Here is a 16033-nt window from a genome sequence, read left to right on the forward strand (position 1 = left end):
AAATTGTAAAGCAGGACCAGATAGTAATAGTGTGTGTGTGTGTGTGTGTGCGCGCGCGTGTGTGTTTTCCAAATGCAGGGCAACGTAGAAGGATGCCAAAGCTCAGCGTTAACGCTGGGTAGACCTAGCCTGAGCTGAATGCCTGAGTGTCAGCCACACTTCCTTAACTCAGAACCCATTCACTAAGTTATAATTATTCACAGGGTCAGAGGAGATAACACACAAAGGGCCTCTTTCATCCTTGCCCTTTGATTGTTCTAGGTGTCCAGTTATGTTTGTCATTATCATCCTGACTCCAACTGATATGTTGCTGCAGGCTTTGGGGTTGCAGCAGTCTAGCTGAAGGTACAGACAGTGGTCAACAATTATTATAATACTGGGCATCTGGATAATGTGCTTTGCTTTTCCAAATGCTGTCACATGTATCTGCTCGTGAAATCTCTGCAAAGATCCCCCACGTAATTAAGAAAAGTTTCCTGAGTTCTCTCATGACGGAAACAGGTCAGGTGATGTGCACGAGGATGAAGACGGATCCACCAACGCTCCTGAAAGGGTGAGGCCCTTCAAGTCAGTTTCCTGCAGTGAGAGACAGTTTGACGCAAGTGGGGAGTCAGGCTCTGGTGCCGAACTGCCCAGGTTAACGACTTTCAGCTCATTACTCAACTTTACCTTCCTCTTCTGTTAAATGGGTCTAATAATAACAACCTCTCTTGAATGGTTTTGTGCCTGGTATTGTGAGCACCCAGCTCACGCGAACTGCTCTGGAGATAGTAGGATCACTGTGGTTCCTGGGAAACAGCTACTTAGTCCTTTTTTTTTTTTTTGCTGAGCCATGTGGCTTGTGGGATCTTAGTTCCCCAACCAGGGATTGAACCTGGGCCCCCAGCATTGGAAGCTCAGAGTCCTAACCACTGGACTGCCAGGGAATTCCCTATTCAGTCTTTCATCAAAAATTTCCTGAGCACCTACTATGTGCTAGTCCCTGGGAATATGTCCAAGGGGCTGTAGCCTGAACAGGGTAGTGTGGTACAGAGATGGACTGTTCTTCTCACTACAGAGCACCTGTCAGAGCTGAGAGACCCAAATCCCAGGCCCAGCTCTGCTGCTTGACTGAGGGAACCTTAGCAAGCCGGGTAACCTCTTAGAACCTTGGTTTTCCCATCTGTTAAATGGCGATAGCAATAACATTTCATAGGTGAGAATACATGGGATAAAAATATTGTATAAACTGCAAAATACCATGCAGACGTTACTAGTTTTATTATTAGCTTGACCTTTACAGGGCTTAGTGCTTTCAGTATAGTCCTCCATTGCTTTCCTTAAGCCTGACATAAAAACAGGAGCTTCCTTTTTGTTCACTTGATGGCAGTCTTTCGTCTGTCTTTTCCCCCTCCAGTCCTGCTGTGTGCTTGTAGGGTGAGCGGATCCACCACCCTGGTTTGTCAACCTCTCTGAGTCGGCTGCCTTCCCCACTGGCAGCTGCCACCCAGTAACTGAGTTGAGGCACCCCTGCCGGATGGCAGAGTCATCTCAAGCACTAAGTCCATATGGAAGGGAAAAAAGTTGAATAAACAATGCGGGAGAATGGGGGAGTTTGCAAGTAGGAAGGCTATAAAAACTTCAATTCGTCTTCAGCATTACCCACTGCTACAGAAAGGAGTGGAAATGAAAGCTTATCTGGAAAGAACATTCTGGCAAAGGCAGGCGGGAGAGCCCCTCTGTCACCTCTGCAATTGAGCACAGGAAACCCCACCCAGCCTCCCTTTCAGACGTGGCCCAGAGAAGGAGCCACAAGGAGGCTCTAAAATGATGCCATTTGGAAACTGACTCATTTGGCGATGGGGGTTGTTTGTGCAACGTTTGAAAATTCTCCCCAAGAGTGAAATATTTTGTTCTTTCTCCACGTCTCTTCCCTGTGGCCAGCATCTCTACCACCACTCACCTGGAAGCAGGGGCCAATTTAAAAGGCCTGGGGAGGTTATTCAGGTCTGTTTCACATTTGCCTTGGCTAGCTAGCTTCAACAGCAATCCTCAAGTCTTAGTTTGTGTGATTCTTAGTTGTTTGTGTGTTCAGTCTCTACAGAAAGATAACAAGGAAAGCCGGAATGGCTCTTCTGACTAATTCAACCCCTCATGTGCGAATGGGTAAACTGAGGCAAGAGGGCAGGAAGGAGGGACCCTGCCCAGGGTCCAAGGGTGGTCATTGGTGTTTTGGAAATTTATGTTCCCATTTCTCCATCCCTAGCCTGGCTTCCCCCTTGGTGACGACTTACCTAGTGCTCTTGGCTAAGCATAGATGAAAAGCTTGCACTGGGGTAGCCATTTCTGTGACGCCTCCTCAGAGATATCCCAATCTGGGCGTGGACAGCTGGTTCTCATCCTGGCTCTGCTCTCATTTGCTTCCTTCTTTGTTTCCTCCTTTGCCAATTCTCCTAGTGTTAGTCTGTCTTTTCCCCCTCCAGTCCTACTGTGTGCTCGTAGGGTGAGCGGATGCACCAGCCTGGTTTGTCAACCTCTCTGAGTCGGCTGCCTTCCCCACTGGCAGCTGCCACCCAGTAACTGAGTAGGGGCACCCCTGCCGGATGGCAGTCATCTCAAGCACTGAGCACGGTAACTGGAGTAATTCAGGCTATTCCGCTACATACACGAATTATGCTGCTTCTTTAAAAATTAATTTTATTTAAGTATAGTTGATTTACAGCGTGTTAATTTCTGCTGTACAGCAAGGTGATTCAGTTATACATATATATACATTCTTTTTCATATTCTTTTCCATCATGGTTTATCACAGGATACTGAATATCATTCCCTGTGCTATACAGTAGGACCTTGTTGTTTATCCATTCTATACATAGCAGTTTGCATCTCCTAATCCCAAACTCCCAATCCACCCCTCCCCCATCCCCCCTTGGCAACCACAAGTCTGTTCTTTATGCTTGTGGGTCTGTTTCTGTTTTTTTTTTTAAATAAATTTATTTATTTATTTATTTATTTATTTTTGGCGGCGTTGGGTCTTTGTTGCTGCACGCGGGCTTTCTCTAGTTGAGGCGAGCGGGAGCTATTCTTCGTTGCGCTGCGCGGGCTTCTCATTACAGTGGCTTCTCTCGTTGCGGAGCATGGGCTCTAGGTGCGCGGGCTTCAGTAGCTGTGGCTCGCGGGCTCTAGAGCGCAGGCTCAGTAGTTGTGGCGCACGGGCTTAGTTGCTCTGCGGCATGTGGGATCTTCCCGGACCAGGGCTCGAACCCGTGTCCCCTGCGTTGGCAGGCAGATTCTTAACCACTGCGCCATCAGGGAAGCCCCCTGTTTCTGTTTTGTAGATAAATTCATTTGTAGCATATTTTAGGTTCCACATATAAGTGATATCATATGGTATTTGTCTTTCTCTTTCTGAATTGTGCTGCTTTTATAAAATAAAAATATAACGTGCGTCGGAAGCACAGGACTGGATCCTGGGTTGACTGGGTTCTAGCCCTTGTTAATGCTGCTAATTAGCTGTGTAACTTTGGGTCACTTCTGAGTCTCTGAATCTGTGAAATGAGAGAATTGGAAAAGATCATCTCTAAGTTACTCCTCCCAATTTAAAAAACAATGTGAATCTTGATTGTACTGGATAATAATGTCATTTAGCATGACTATTAAACACTACTATTATTATACTCCAAGGAATAAGTAATAACAGAAATAAAAATGTTAAGGTAAAATCGCCATCTTTATTCCTAAAAAATAAAATCCTTCTGAAAGAGCCTTGCTATATTCCGCTCATCAGTGAGCAGGCCAATCTATTCTCTCTGCTTTTGCTTAAGGAACATCTTAAGTGGTTTTTAAAAATTACGTGAGGTAATTGTAGACTATAAAGTTGTATTAAATTATACAGAGAGAGTCCCCTGTGCCTTTTCCCTCGTTTACACCAATGGTAACATCTTGCAAAAGTAGCTGGTACAATATCATAACTAGGATATTGACACTGATGCCATCAAGATACGGAGTATTTCCATCGCCACAGGATCCCTCATGCGGCTCCCCCCTCCTGCCCTCATCCCCTCCTTAACCCCTGGCAACCATTAACCTGTTCTCATTTCTACAATTCTGCCGTTTCAAGGATGTTATATAAATGGAATCATTTATAACCTTGGAATCATGTGTAACCTTTTGGGACTGGCTATTTTCACTCAGTGTAATTCACTGCTGATTCATCCAGGTTGTCACTGTATCAAGAGTTCATATCTCTTTATTGCTGAATAGTATTCCATAGTATAGATGGATCATAGTTTGTCTAGCCATTTACCTGTTGAAGGACCTCAAGATTGCTTTCAGCTTGGGTTCTATTGTGAATAAAACAGCTATAAACATTTAGTACAGGTTTTTGGTTCAAGGTAAGTCATTACACTTTAAGTTTTAACTGTTAGTTATAGTACCTGTATACAATACCACACCACCAGAATTTTTCCTATTTATTTGTAGTGATGGACACACTCCAAGGATGTTGAAGTGTCTAGTAACTGCCCAGGACCAGGAAGTTGTGACCTGTGGAAATTCAACGAAAGCAAACTACATGGTTCCTACCATCAGGAATTTACAATCTATTGGGGAAGCAACATTAAGACTGAAACATTTGAAATAACATTGAAATAACAAGACAGCACTGCAGGTCATCAGATGCTAGACAGCACGGTACACAATCGACTCTTAGTGGAATCCAGAAATGGGAGAGAGGAGTGAAGGCTCGAGTGTTTGGGGGAGGGCACTGTGGATAAGGTGAGATGTGAGCTACATCTTGAATGATGGAGAATAATAATGATATTTAACATCTATTACGGGATTACTATGTGCCAAGCACTGTCCTCTGACTTTACTTATATTAACTCATTTAGTCCTCATCAAGGTAGCTACTATTATCTGATTTTACAAATGAGGGAACAGAGAGGGTAATAACTTGCTCATCATCACACAGCTATCACATGACTGCCCTGGGGTACAAACCCAGGCACTCTAGCTCCAGCCCACACTCTTATTAATAATCACTGCCCCTTCTGTCTGCCTGGTAGCAATAGCGGAGGGCCATTTTCTGGTCATGATTAAATTCCAATCTGTGTCTTAGGTTATATTTTTACACAGAGCCACAATGAACCCTAAACATTACAGCTCTGGCTTCATTATTGTGATGCGTTCCTTATGGGTCAAGGTTACTGATGAGAAATTAAAAGTACTTTGCAAAGAACAGTACCAGCCTTAGTAACAGAAGAGGAAGTCTGCACATAATGAAGAGGACCAGCCTGGAGGTCTGTTGTGTGTGTGCGTGCGTGTGTGTGTATGTGTGTGTATCAGGGAGTGTAAACAGCAGGGCTGAGCCCTCCAGTTACACTGATCACCTGCACATGCAGTGAGAAAAACATCAGAGCTTGTTTCACATGTACCATGAAACACGCAGGGCTGGCTGAGCTCATCTCGTATGATGATTGTGGTTTTGAGTTCTCTGAACTGCTCTGTACCAGGGAAGTCACAGCCACGCTCAGCGGTTTCCTTGGTGCTGAACACGTGAGATGTGTGATTACTCTTCTGTCACAGCCTTGACAGCTGCTCGGCTTTCCAGCTTCACTGTTTTGCCTTAAACAATGGCACGGGGCACACTAGGAACCCAGCTTATTTGTTTGTTGATTTTGTTTTGAAACCTGAATGCAGCCTTGATAATGTCAGTGTTGCGAAGCCAGGGGTGGGTGGGGTGCGGGGGGGGAGAGAGGGGCATGGGGAGGGGGGAGGTGTCGCAGAGTGAAAAGCTCATTGGATGGAAATCTCCTGACGTGGTACCTCCGGGGCTAGGCATTCCCCAGCTGGCTGAGTGCAGGGCGGGTCATCACCCCTCCACATCTACAAAATGGGGCCAGTTCGTGCCCTGGGTTCCCCATAGGAGCTGTCGTGAGGATCGCAGAGAATAAGGACCATAAGAATGTACTATGAACTTGAAGTTCTGTGCAAATGTGTGCTATCATGGGAAATGAAACCCTCCAATGACTAGGCTTGCCAACCAAAGTTCATGGCAGACCAACTCAGGAAGAGGCTGTGGGTAAGGAAGACGTTTCCATTAAGGAAGAGAAATCTTTTCTTGTTTTTGCTCCCTGGAGACATGTTTTTGAAATCTGCTGAAATGTTCTCTCCTTGCTTTCGGCAGGCTTGGCTATTCTGAACATGTGATAATATTAGAAGCTCAGTGTGATAGGCAGAGTGCCCAGGATGGGCAGCGGGGGCTCTGCACCCAAGTTAGGGCAAGAGAACTGTGCAGGGCATTTGTGCCACTCCCATCACCATGCAATCGGCTGGGCTCTGCTAGGGGGAAACCCGCCCTTGGGGCATGGCTGGCCCCTCTACTGGACTGGCGACGCTTGTGTCAAGTAGATCCGCACACCTGTATGAAACCTGTTGCTCTCGATGACAATTCTTGGTGTTTCCCCAGCAGAGAAGGCCATTTCACTGCAGGAGCTTCTTTCCAGCAAACCTTAGAATCTTGCTGCAAACTGGCCCCAGACACAGGCGGCACAAACGCTTTTCGAACTGACTGCCACAAGTCCTTGCACTGCGAGACCCCGGCACCTGGCCTGGAATCTTACAGAACTTTAATCCTCATTTCCTTCTTTGATGCTGTCGAGTTGGTGTGCAGAGAAAAACGGCAAGTGCCACCAAATGCACCTCCTGGCTCTTCAAATCAGTACTCAGCAGACAGAAGCAGCCCCCATGAACAGGCAGGAGAGAGAGCAGCGCGCACATCCTGTGTCCTTGGGTATTTCAAAGGTCCTTGCTGATGCTGCGCCAGCGGGATTAATTCACCTGCTTCAGCAATCAGGGCTGTTTCGTCATCCCAGCTGAAATGTTTGTTTGTGTCACTGGCAAATCTGGGCAAAGGACTGGACCCTGTCCGCTCAGTTTACACTCTAAGATGGCCTGAAACACAGGTGCACGCCCATAGATAGCAGCCTGAAGACACTATATCCACTGGCCCAGCTCCTTCATGCTCCAGAGACTCGAGAGGTTCAGGGAGCTGCCCAAGGCTGGGGAACGCCCTCATTGCCCAGCCCACAGCCATGCTTCGCTTACCTCCACTGCCAAACCCAGGGGACACTTGGGTCCTTACCTGGCCTCTCTCGGCTTCTGACAGCCCTGACGGGGCTTCTCTCCTGCAAGCACTTGCTCATTTCTCCCCCTGCCTCCTTTCTCGTCTTCGGGCCTGTCCTTCCCTAACTGCACACATCCCCCAGCTTTCAGCCCTGGTTTTTCTTTTCTTGCTCTCCCTGCCCGAATCTCTTTTACCATCAGGTCCAGGCCTGCCCGGGCAATCATCTGAATCATCTCCCCCAGTATTTCAGACATAACCTAATGATTTAGAGAGATGCCCCTCAGATTCCTGGAAACTCAGAATGTTCAGAAGTAACCCGTGACTCACCCCTTCAACCCTCCCTCCTCCCCCGGTATTTCCCATATTCCTCAGCAGGCGGGAGCTCTAGCGGCTAAGACAGAACCTGGGAGTAAGCCCGAGTCCTGCCCGCCTCTTCCCAGCCTCGTCCCCACATGCACCAGCCACCAGATGCTGTCAATCCTACCATCAAAGTGTGGAACGTGGCTTTTGCACTGCTGCCCTTCACCCATAGCACACAAGCCAGAGCCTGGGAATCGTTCCATCTTACAGGGGTCTCCGGACTGGCCTCCCTCGGTCAGTCTGGGCCACCTGCAATTCATCAACATTCCTACCAGGCTCATCTCTCAAGAACTCTGCCGCTTACACTCTCTCTGTGATCTTCTCTCAACCCAAGGACAAAATCCTAATGCCTGGTGTGTCCCCCAGAGCATGCCTGGGCCTTCGTGCCTTTGCCCTGGCTGTTTCCTCTCCCTGGAATGTCCTTCTCTTTCTTTTAAATTTTTGTCCTTCCCTTTTAAATAGCAGCTCTTTACCTCTTCGTCAACACTCAATTCAAACACCAGCCCCTCTACCGACTGGCTCTGATCCCTGAGGCCCTGACTCGCTGTGTTGGGGCCCACACCCTCAGCCCGCTCCAGTACTTAGTGACATTCTTGCATCTGTCCTTATCATAAGATGGTGAGGTCCCGGGCAGTGGGAGTGTCTTACTCCACTCCATGTCCTGCTTAGCACAAGCTCTATGGCCAAATGTTTCTCTCCCTCCTATGGCATCTGCGGTCAGTATCGTGAGTTTCATGCAATTTGGGGTTTCTGAGATACTGTCCTGTACTGCTTACCATGTCACGTGTTCTCCATTCAGGAGTTATGCATTGAGCACATACTAAGTGCCAGGCGTAGTACTAAGGACCAGGGGTGAAAAAATGAGTTCTGTTGGACTAGAAGCTGATGGTCTAGTGGGCGGTAGGGCATAAAATTAAACTGTGATACATAGAAAACCCCTAAAGGGTTTCCGTCCCCAAAAGCAGTAAAATGGGGCTGAGTGGTAGGACGCACAGTGGTTCTATTCTTCGATGACTGTGTGTCCAGGGTTTGCAGAGCTGCTTTATGCACAGCTGTCTCCAGGCCTGATGGTAGCTGAGCTCTCAAGCCCTAACTGATTCATAGTTTAGAGAAACCCAACTTTACGCCCATATTATTCAATACCTCACCACCTAATTAAATGGATTAAGTATTTCTAAGTGCTCATCATGGACTAATATGAGACACATAACAGAAGTAGAATAGGGACTTCCCTGGTGGTCCAGTGGCTAAGACTCCATGCGCCCAATGCAGGGGGCCCGGGTTTGATCCCTGGTCAGGGAACGAGATCCCACGTGCCGCAACGAAAGATCCTGCATGCCTCAGCGAAGATCCTGAGTGCTGCAACTAAGACCCGGCACAGCCAAATAAATAAAGACATAAAAATATATTTTTTAAAAAAGTAGAAATAAAACTGTTTATCTGGCATAATGAGGGAAGAAAGTATTCCTCTGAAATTAGGCCATGAGTCTGTATAATTTTTGTTGGCAATCTAATATATACTACGTCTCCTTGACTTCTTAACCAAAGCACATGAAACACCATTTCCTTTTCTGGATGATTTAGAATTACTACACAGGGCTCTAATGCTCAAGGAACTGTGACATGTGAGGGATGTTTCCCCTGCTCACACCAAACGCTTCCAGAATGTGACTTTTCAAAAAAGAAAAAAAAAAAGAGGAAAATCCCAAAATATCTGCTTCTCAATTTAAAAAACCTCCTGTTAACCTGTCAGTCTTTGCTTCTTCCGGCTGTTAGCCTTTTCAATTCACTGCCTCTAATCTGCTGTGGCTGTAATACTAGAAAACTGAGAGAGTAAACCGTTCCCTAAAATAAGAACAGGACTTGGATGGGAGCTGAGAGCCGATTCCTAGAAACCGGCCAGCTGATTAATTCCCAGACACTGTGCACTGACACCGACAGCACTTGTTGGCTCTTGCTGCCCCTGCTTCCTAAGATAGACTAGTGCCCCCTACCTGTCTCGTGGGGTAAGGCAGAGACTCATTATGAAATGCTCCAAGTTTCTCAAAAGACAGAATGATTTTGAAAGATGATGGGTTATTTTTCAAGAAGGGATTAAAAAATCCCTTCAAGGGCTTCCCTGGTGGCGCAGTGGTTGAGACCGCCTGCCGATGCTGGGGACGCGGGTTCGTGCCCCGGTCCGGGAAGATCCCACATGCCGCGGAGCGGCTGGGCCCGTGAGCCATGGCCACTGAGCCTGCGCGCCCGGAGCCTGTGCTCCGCAACGGGAGAGGCCGCAACAGTGAGAGGCCCGCGTACCGCAAAAAAATAAAACTAAAAAAAAAAAATCCCTTCAAGTAGGAGGGTATTATTGGCCCTGTTCCCCACCAGCCGGCAGTATGCATGAACGATCACACAGCTGCAGCTGAGCAGTATGAAGAGATGAACCAATGGGAATAGCTCACCAAGTGGACTGACGTATGTGCTTAGTTACACTAAGTGCAGGTCACTGGATGTCTGGAGAGGGGAGAAAGCCTGCAAGTATGTCACCTTCTCAAAGCTTCTGATACAAAATTTTCTTGGTGACTCAATTTTGCAAGTGCAGCCTATGCAAAATGCTCCTCCCTTCTTTTATTATTTATTTATTTTTACAGTGTAACTGGTTTATAATACAGTCTTTTATTAAAACTCTGGCTCACAGAAATTTGGTATCAATTAATTCTATCTCAGTAGAGTACACTTTCAAAAAGTGTAAAGTTTAGAATTAGCAAGTGGGATTTTTCTGGCCCTAAGAGTAGGAAAAAATATATTTTTTTAATCCTCCAGTGTTCTTCCTGCAAAGGAAAATGAACAGTTAATGTCAGCCCATTTCCAACCCACTCCCCCAATCCGTGAAACTGGGGTCCTTCACTAGCTACTTTGTTGAAGTAGGCTAGAGCAGTGGATTCCCATGACAGCAAGATTTAATTTTGAAGACTGAAATTATTAAGGCTCAAAGGCTGAAGTGTGAAATGAAATTCTGACTCAACGAATTCTGACATAACGAATATTTATGGCCTTGGCAATACATCTTAGCCATCATTCAAAGGAAAAAATAAAATTTTCTCAGTGTTCGTCTGGCCGCAAGCTCAGTGATTATCAGAGGAAGACACAGACTCCTGCCAACAGATAAATCTTCCTAACAAGTGTGACACACAACAGTACTGGCTCCTTGCTTTCTGAATTCTGTGGTCTGGGCACCTTCTCAGAAGTCGCTGGAAATGTAATAACAGTTTGAATCATGGAATCTATCTGCTTGCAAAAAAAAAAGAAACATAACACAAAACATTAAAATCTTTCACTAAACAGACAGTTGAGGAAAAGTCAACAATTCTTTTATCACCTTTACTTAAGTCTTAACATGTTTTATGATTACCACTTAATTCTTAATATTACCTGACAGGAGATATGATTTGGGCTCTTTCCCTCGAAATAAAGTTCTCAATAGAACAAAGTCCAGCAGATGTCTGAGTTTAAAAGCCTATATATAGCCAGAGACTTCAGGCCTCACTGAGAAAAAGCAGCATGGGGACAAAAGAGAATGAAACTTTCAGAAGTGAAAAGCTACGGGTTATTTGTTTCATTGGAGTTTTGCATTGAAATTGTTGTCAGTTTAGTTTCACAAAGCATAAAAATCACATCTGGATCCAATACATACATATCCTGGAGATAATTCAGGAATATTTAATTTTCTGTGGGACTTGCTGGCTTTGCTACGATTCCACAGTAAGATTTAAGAAGTGCTTGTGAAGGTAAAAAGAGGAACCCAAAGTGCTCAAGTCTGTCAAAAAGATGTTATTAACAATCTTTCTTTTTTTACTTCTGGTTCATTCTTTTTTTAAAAAAATTTATTTATTTATTTTTATTTTTGGCTGAGTTGGGTTTTTGTTGCTGTGCACGGGCTTCTCATCGCGGTGGCTTCTCTTGTTGCGGAGCACGGGCTCTAGGCGCGCGGGCTTCAGTAGTTGTGGCTTGCGGGCTCTAGAGTGCAGGCTCAGTAGTTGTGGTGCACAGGCTTAGTTGCTCCGCAGCATGTGGGATCTTTTAGTGAAAAGAGAACTTAACTTAGGGACCAAAATGCCAGAGAACTATTAGCCTAGGGCTAATGCAAGTTCAAATGAATTCATGTACACAAAACCAGTTTGTTGTACTACACATGCATGCCAACATTTTGGGGGTAAATGTCTAGGAGCAGAGGAATAGAGTACAAAGTGATTCATTAAAACTCTGCAATCCTTAGATAAAGACATCTTGAAATAGGCATTACCTTTTGCAGATGTCACAAAGACATTTTTCACAAATCCAGGAAGGGGAAGATGTAAGGGGCAGAAAATTCCAAGGAAAATCCAAAAGAGCTCGTAAGTGATGCTTAGGACTGAAGCCAGGCCTCACACCTCTACAGTCCAAATCCCAGAACAGAATCAGGCTCTGCTGTGACATCCATTTTCACCTGTATCTCCCACAGTGTGTTCTAGACTGAACTAAATTTACAGGACATCATTTCTCTTCATTTTACCCAGAGGAGGAGAGCAGGACCTTTGTGATAGAGTGGAAGGGGGCCCGAATGAGGTCTCCCTTCCTGCCTCTAGGCTGAGCCCACATGATGTGAGAACCTGCGATTAGCAAAACTGAGGCCACTCCCATGGCCAGAGAAGTATTTATAAACCCAGCTGTCTTGTCAGATAGAGGTAGTGAAGATCCCAAAGGCATTTCTTTTCTTTTCTTTTTTTTTAATATTTATTTATTTGGTTACTCTGGGTCTTAGTTGTGGCAGGTGGGCTCCTTAGTTGTGGCATGCGAACTCTTAGTTGCGGCATGCACATGGGATCTATTTCCCTGGCCAGGGATGGAACCTGGGTCCCCAGCATTGGGAATGTGGAGTCTTAACCACTGCGCCCCCAGGAAGTCCCTGCAAAGGCATTTCTATCTTTGCATTATGGGTCAGCAAACATTTTCTCAGGGAGATGGGCACTGCCTCAGTTTCTCACACATAACAATTACTTTTTAGGCAATCAAGTTAATTCCAGGGTTGCAGTGATGCTCTAAAATTACTGAATAGCTAAGGGGCACCACGGAGAACGGTCTCAAGTTTCAACTTGGGTCTATGGAAATCTGGGTCTCAAATGCCATTTTAGCTCAGGAATGTTTGGTGGCTCAACCCGTTGTGCAACACCTGCAGCCACTTTTCTCTTAAAATGACACTCGCAGAATGCTCTGGCCAGCTCAGACCTAGACATTTCTGGGTCATGTGCCCTATGCACAATCGCCACACTCTGTCAGAATGCAGCGTGACCTTTAGGACTGAAGTTAGGGTACGAAAACACTGACATGCTAAGTGTTCAAACAAAGTTTCATCTTAGGCTCAATAATCCTGACTCTTCATTTAGAGCTGATATATAGGAAGAAATGATCTCAAATTTATAAGGTTTTAATTATGGGTTCAACAGTGAATTTGCTTTTGGTGGAGTGGGAAGAAAGGAGAAATTTTACTAAATATAGTAAAGGCTTACCTATAAGTAAGCACAGGGAAGAAAAACATTTTTAGGATGCCTGAGTCAGCATGTTTACATGGTATGATTATTTAGTTTGGGGTCTAATTACACTTTGTGACCCCAAATCCTAGGATTCTCCTAAGTTTCCTGTACTTCCCACCCCTACCTCCCCATTAATGTCCACATGGGAGATCACAAACTGATAAAGATGGTGACTTCCATGTTCAAAACACCCAAATAGGGCTTCCCTGGTGGCGCAGTGGTTGAGTCCGCCTGCCGATGCAGGGGACACGGGTTCGTGCCCCGGTCCGGGAAGATCCCACATGCCGCGGAGCGGCTGGGCCCGTGAGCCATGGCCGCTGAGCCTGCACATCCGGAGCCTGTGCTCCGCAACGGGAGAGGCCGCAACAGTGAGAGGCCCGCGTACCGCAAAAAACAAACAAACACCCAAATGCACTTGAGCATAAATGCAGATTTCTCACAACTGTTTAAGAAGTGTATTTTTTTCATACTTTCTCACTACAGAATTTCTAATGAGAAAGCTCATAACTCAAATGCCACATCATATATAAGAAGTTGGTGCTTTGGAAGAAGTATTTTGAACACTATTTTCTTCGATTCTTTAAGTCACTGATGTTTGGTGCTAATACTTGATGAGTGGTTTTAAGTCAAAGACAGAATGCAGTTATGTTCAACACATACAACATTTTGCATTTTAGGTTGCTTTATTAGAAACTTAAATTTAGGTGCATTGTTTCAATTTCTTTGGTCTAGATACGTGATCTGTTTTCCTGGCCTTGGTCAATACTATCAAAGCCATCCCACTTAGCTCCCTGAAAGAGCCCCGACTTGCTTTCCTTGCATTTCATGGATGTCCTTATCATACTCGACTGTACACAGCAACTCTATTATAAATTTGGAGAACACAGGCTTTGTATTCTTCCTGCTGAAGGACTACTCTTAACCTTTAATGACAACTGTGTTTTCTCAATTTAATAAAATGTCTGCCAACTGTACTGGCAAAGCCAGTATCACACACTAGATAAGTGACATGATACTCCCCATGACTAGCACTACGTCTCTGGATCCTCACATCGTAAGTTTGCAAATTCTTCTCCCTATTCCAGTTAACGCAAGAGCGGAATGAGACAGTTCAGAGTAGGCAATAAACAATTCAGGTTTTCTGGAATGAACTGCCAATATTTATTTTAAAAAAAAAACTAAAACAAACTTACCAGAACATAAGTATGAGTAAAAGTTAGGTGACTTTGCAAATAATACAGCCCCTACTGTTAGGTGCACCAGACGCTGGACTTTTGAAACAACAGTTAAGCTTCGACATCACATCGCTTCCTGTATGTTACTGTCCTGTATATTTCTGTATGATGTTTGTTCCTCTGATTTACCTGGAATCAATGACTCTAGAGGGGAAAAAAAAGGGCTCTTTAAGAAGCTGATCAATTTTGGGTCCCACATTAGAAAACTACCAAACATCAATAACAACCACGGGGATAAAACAAATACATCACTGGGGAGCACTTCTGAGTAACATCTTGAGTTTATTTTCAGCTTACTGGCCTCAAGTCTCCCGGTGAACAATTATTTGGAAGATTCACTTGCTGTCAGCACATGTACTAATTTTCTGATTTTTAAACTTGAGCACCTCCAAAGCAGAACGAGGTCACCTCCAGCCACAACTTTTTAAATACTTAGGGTTTAAAAAGAAAGTAATTTGTAGCAGTACTTAGTGTCCAACAGAAACCACTCCATCTGTTAAACAACATCTGACTGCAAAAGCTTCTCTTACTGTCGGTTGATAGATAATGACATGGCACAGCCATTATCACCGTGGCAACAGTAATCGGAAACTATCAGAGGAAAATTGCACATGGTACTGCTGTCCCTTGAGCAGCCATGCCTCAGCTTCCTCTGGAGAATGCTTTCTCTGCAAGTCTGGTGTGCTCTAGGGTACCACCAACCCAGCACCGCTCCAAGACTACAGACCACGTGGAGATTTCACTAAGCCCCGCTCTTCTGGGATCATTCTTTCCACCAATGTGAGCACCTGCTAGGTTCCAAGCACTGTTCTACGTACTGAGAATACAGTAATGAATGAAGTTGACAGTCTGGGAGGGAAGTCAATAAACAAGTTAACAAATATATGTCAAAATGTACTAAGCACAATGGAGAACAGAGAAAGCAGTGGGCCTAGGGAGGCTTCCCTTCCCTCCTCTCTACCCTCACATTGATTTGTACCTGCTTCTCATTTCTCAAGCTCTGGGCACAGGTCCCGCGCCGGCACCGTGCCTTGCACGCAGCAGCTGCTCAGAAAACGTCTGTCGAATGAACCAATTCCTTTCTTAGTTCCCCATTCAACCTCTCCTGGGCCCAAGCCCAGGGGCTTAGGTCGGCTGGAAAGTCAGCGAAGCCCCGATCACACAGACGAGAGCTCTTTACAAACTTTAAAAATCAAAGTTGTTTTAGTGAAATAATCGCGCTGCAGAGGCGGGAACCACGGGAAGGGGTCTGGGCCTCTGCTCTCACGGGGGCAGCGGGACCACAGGAGGGCTGCGACACACGGCCCGGGCCCCGACGCCGTAGCCCCGGGCAGGCCTGGCCGCCAGAGCCCGGCGCAGTCCCTGCTCTCGCCGCGAACAGCCGCGGCCATACTGAAGCTCCGGGAAGCTCACCTAAGCCGGGAACGGCGGATCCAAGCCTGCTCCAGCCCCACCACCACCCGGAACGCAAAAACCAGCGGCCGGCCAACCGCGCTGCCGTGGCAACGCAACCTCCAACCGCACCGGAACCGGAACCTTCATCTGGAAGTGACCCCTTCCCGGCGTTCCGCGGAACGACGAAACCCCGCCCAGCGCCTGTCCCAAGTCCTCCCGGAGCATCCCAGCAGGCCCGTCTACCCTTGAGAGAGAAGTTGTCTTCCCTCTCGTTTCGCCTCCCCTTGCCTCGGAGCGTGACCCTGATGGACACCCACTCTCTCCAATCAACTGACAAAACGGTTTCCGGCGGCCAATGGTAAGGCGATAGAATGCGGCTCAGGCGT

At 46.0% G+C, this 16033-nt stretch overlaps 1 long non-coding RNA gene and 1 other non-coding gene across 5 annotated transcripts; both read right to left on the reverse strand.

Moving 5' to 3' along the window:
• Nucleotides 1–10476: 10476 nt before the first annotated feature.
• On the reverse strand, nt 10477–15927 carry LOC111176113 (uncharacterized). Of its 4 annotated transcripts, none has more exons than XR_016392263.1 (4): nt 15666–15927; nt 15232–15435; nt 14211–14396; nt 10477–11524 (listed from the first exon to the last, which is right to left on the reverse strand). It is a non-coding gene; the product is annotated as an uncharacterized LOC111176113 (long non-coding RNA). The 4 variants fall into 4 exon arrangements; XR_016392264.1 differs by having other exon boundaries at nt 15232–15311; nt 15666–15922; XR_016392265.1 differs by lacking the exon at nt 15232–15435 and having other exon boundaries at nt 15666–15917.
• LOC115802945 (small Cajal body-specific RNA 13) lies at nt 14706–14980 on the reverse strand. The gene has a single exon (XR_004023533.2).
• Nucleotides 15928–16033: the final 106 nt, after the last annotated feature.

This window comes from Delphinapterus leucas, chromosome 2 (genome assembly GCF_059928025.1).
Source record: "Delphinapterus leucas isolate spDelLeu-1000000601 "Yukka" chromosome 2, BTC_Dleu_Yukka2, whole genome shotgun sequence".
Taxonomy (NCBI): domain Eukaryota; kingdom Metazoa; phylum Chordata; class Mammalia; order Artiodactyla; family Monodontidae; genus Delphinapterus; species Delphinapterus leucas.